This window comes from Mixophyes fleayi, chromosome 4, assembly GCF_038048845.1.
Source record: "Mixophyes fleayi isolate aMixFle1 chromosome 4, aMixFle1.hap1, whole genome shotgun sequence".
Taxonomy (NCBI): domain Eukaryota; kingdom Metazoa; phylum Chordata; class Amphibia; order Anura; family Limnodynastidae; genus Mixophyes; species Mixophyes fleayi.
In genome coordinates, this window is record NC_134405.1 from 283,967,035 (window position 1) to 283,969,534 (window position 2,500).

Consider the following 2,500-nt stretch of genomic DNA (forward strand, 5'->3'; position numbering starts at 1 on the left):
CAGGGCTGGGCCTGGTTAGTACTTGGATGGGTGACCACCTGGGAATACCACGTGCTGTAGGCCTTTTTTTTTTTCTCTCTTGTTCTGGCTTCCTTCAATGCTGGTGTTGAGATGTATAAGAGATGTAGGTCAATAGGAAACTAATACCTACAGCCACTCCACCTTGAACAAGCACAATCTCGTCTGATCTTGAAAGATAAGCCGCGCCAGGCCTAGTTAGTACATGGATGGGAGACCACCTGGGAATACCAGGTGCTGTAGGCCTTTTTTTTTCTCTTTTGATCCGGCTTCCTTCAATGCTGGTTTTCAGATGTATAAGTGATGTAGGTCATTAGAAAACCAAATCCTACAGTCACAACACCCTGAACAAGCCCAATCTCATCTGATCTTGGAAGCTAAGCAGAGCCGGGCCTGGTTAGTACTTGGATGCGAGACCACCTGGGAATACCAGGTGCTGTAGGCATTTCTTTTTTTCTCTCTTGTTCCGACTTCCTTCAATGCTGGTTTTGAGATGTATAAGAGATGTAGGTCAATAGGGGACCAATACCTACAGAAACACCACCCTGAACAAGCCCAATCTCGTCTGATCTTGAAAGCTAAGCAGGTGCGGGCCTGGTTAGTACTTTTTTTTTTCTCTCTTGTTCTGGCTTCCTTCAATGCTGGTTTTGAGATGTATAAGTGATGTAGGTCATTAGGAAACCAATACCTACAGCCACACCACCCTGAACAAGCCCAATCTCGTCTGATCTTGGAAGCTAAGCAGGGCCAGCCCTAGTTAGTACTTGGATGGGAGACCACCTGGGAATACCAGGTGCTGTAGGCTTTTTTTTTTTCTCTCTTGTTCCGGCTTCCTTCAATGCTGGTTTTTAGATGTATAAGAGATGTAGGTCAATGGGAAAACAATACCTACAGCCGCACCACCCTGAACAAGCCCAATCTCCTCTGATCTTGGAAGCTAAGCAGGGACGGGCCTGGTTAGTACTTGGATGGGAGACCACCTGAGAATACCAGGTGCTGTAGGCCTTTTTTTTTTTTCTCTTGTTCCGGCTTCCTTCAATGCTGGTTTTTAGATGTATAAGAGATGTAGGTCAATAAGAAACCAATACCTACAGCCACACCACCCTGAACAAGCCCAATCTCGTCTGATCTTGGAAGCTAAGCAGAGCCGGGCCTGGTTAGTACTTGGATGCGAGACCACCTGGGAATACCAGGTGCTGTAGGCCCTTTTTTTTTTCTCTCTTGTTCCGAATTCCTTCAATGCTGGTTTTGAGATGTATAAGAGATGTAGGTCAATAGGAAACCATTACCTACAGCCACACCACCCTGAACAAGCCCAATCTCGTCTGATCTTGGAAGCTAAGCAGGGCTGGGCCTGGTTAGTACTTGGATGGGAGACCACCTGGAAATACCAGGTGCTGTAGGCTTTTTTTTTTCTCTCTTGTTCCGGCCTCCTTCAATGCTGGTTTTGAGATGTATAAGAGATGTAGGTCAATAGGAAACCAATACCTACAGCCACACCACCCTGAACAAGCCCAATCTCGTCTGATCGTGGAAGCTAAGCAGAGCCGGGCCTGGTTAGTACTTGGATGCGAGACCACCTGGGAATACCAGGTGCTGTAGGCCCTTTTTTTTTTCTCTCTTGTTCTGGCTTCCTTCAATGCTGGTTTTAAAATGTATAAGTGATGTAGGGCATTAGGAAGCCAATACCTACAGCCACACCACCCTGGACAAGCCCAATCTCATCTGATCTTGGAAGCTAAGCAGTGCCGGGCCTGGTTAGTACTTGGATGGGAGACCACCTGGGAATACCAGGTGCTGTAGGCTTTTTTTTTTTTCTCTCTTGTTTCGGCTTCCTTCAATGCTTGTTTTTAGATGTATAAGAGATGTAGGTCAATAGAAAAACAATACCTACAGCCACACCACCCTGAACAAGCCCAATCTCATCTGATCTTGGAAGCTAAGCAGGGCTGGGCATGGTTAGTACTTGGATGGGAGACCACCTGGGAATTCCAGGTGCTGTAGGCCTTTTTTTCTTCTCTCTTGTTCCGGCTTCCTTCAATGCTGGTTTCTAGATGTATAAGAGATGTAGGTCAATAGGAAAACAATACCTACAGCCACACCACCCTGAACAAGCCCAATCTCATCTGATCTTGGAAGCTAAGCAGGGCTGGGTCTGGTTAGTACTTCGTTGGGAGACCACCTGGAAATACCAGATGCTGTAGGCTTCTTTTTTTCTCTCTTGTTCCGGCCTCCTTCAATGCTGGTTTTGAGATGTATAAGAGATGTAGGTCAATAGGAAACCAATACCTACAGCCACACCACCCTGAACATTCCCAATCTCATCTGATCTTGAAAGCTAAGCAGGTCCGGGCCTGGTTAGTACTTTTTTTTTTCTCTCTTGTTCTGGCTTCCTTCAGTGCTGGTATTAAAATGTATAAGTGATGTAGGTCATTAGGAAACCAATACCTACAGCCACACCACCCTGGACAAGCCCAATCTC

General features: G+C 46.2%; 7 non-coding genes and 5 pseudogenes across 7 annotated transcripts in view; all 12 read left to right on the forward strand.

The window, feature by feature from the left end:
* Window positions 1-63, forward strand: part of LOC142154378 (5S ribosomal RNA) — a 119-nt gene extending 56 nt beyond the window's left edge. Inside the window, exon 1 of the ribosomal RNA XR_012691628.1 lies at window positions 1-63. This exon is cut by the window's left edge and continues 56 nt beyond it. This is a non-coding gene — a ribosomal RNA (5S ribosomal RNA).
* Window positions 64-145: 82 nt separating this feature from the next.
* LOC142155613 (5S ribosomal RNA) lies at window positions 146-264 on the forward strand (annotated as a pseudogene).
* An 80-nt stretch (window positions 265-344) lies between these two features.
* LOC142154548 (5S ribosomal RNA) lies at window positions 345-463 on the forward strand (annotated as a pseudogene).
* Window positions 464-704: 241 nt separating this feature from the next.
* Window positions 705-823, forward strand: LOC142154204 (5S ribosomal RNA; annotated as a pseudogene).
* An 81-nt stretch (window positions 824-904) lies between these two features.
* Window positions 905-1,023, forward strand: LOC142153351 (5S ribosomal RNA). The gene has a single exon (XR_012691486.1). It is a non-coding gene; the product is annotated as a 5S ribosomal RNA (ribosomal RNA).
* An 81-nt stretch (window positions 1,024-1,104) lies between these two features.
* On the forward strand, window positions 1,105-1,223 carry LOC142153785 (5S ribosomal RNA; annotated as a pseudogene).
* An 82-nt stretch (window positions 1,224-1,305) lies between these two features.
* LOC142155135 (5S ribosomal RNA) lies at window positions 1,306-1,424 on the forward strand. The gene has a single exon (XR_012691702.1). It is a non-coding gene; the product is annotated as a 5S ribosomal RNA (ribosomal RNA).
* An 80-nt stretch (window positions 1,425-1,504) lies between these two features.
* On the forward strand, window positions 1,505-1,623 carry LOC142154447 (5S ribosomal RNA; annotated as a pseudogene).
* Window positions 1,624-1,705: 82 nt separating this feature from the next.
* LOC142155353 (5S ribosomal RNA) lies at window positions 1,706-1,824 on the forward strand. The gene has a single exon (XR_012691725.1). It is a non-coding gene; the product is annotated as a 5S ribosomal RNA (ribosomal RNA).
* Window positions 1,825-1,906: 82 nt separating this feature from the next.
* LOC142154657 (5S ribosomal RNA) lies at window positions 1,907-2,025 on the forward strand. The gene has a single exon (XR_012691656.1). It is a non-coding gene; the product is annotated as a 5S ribosomal RNA (ribosomal RNA).
* An 81-nt stretch (window positions 2,026-2,106) lies between these two features.
* Window positions 2,107-2,225, forward strand: LOC142156420 (5S ribosomal RNA). Its single transcript, XR_012692486.1, has one exon. It is a non-coding gene; the product is annotated as a 5S ribosomal RNA (ribosomal RNA).
* A 239-nt stretch (window positions 2,226-2,464) lies between these two features.
* Window positions 2,465-2,500, forward strand: part of LOC142153369 (5S ribosomal RNA) — a 119-nt gene continuing 83 nt past the window's right edge. Inside the window, exon 1 of the ribosomal RNA XR_012691503.1 lies at window positions 2,465-2,500. This exon is cut by the window's right edge and continues 83 nt beyond it. This is a non-coding gene — a ribosomal RNA (5S ribosomal RNA).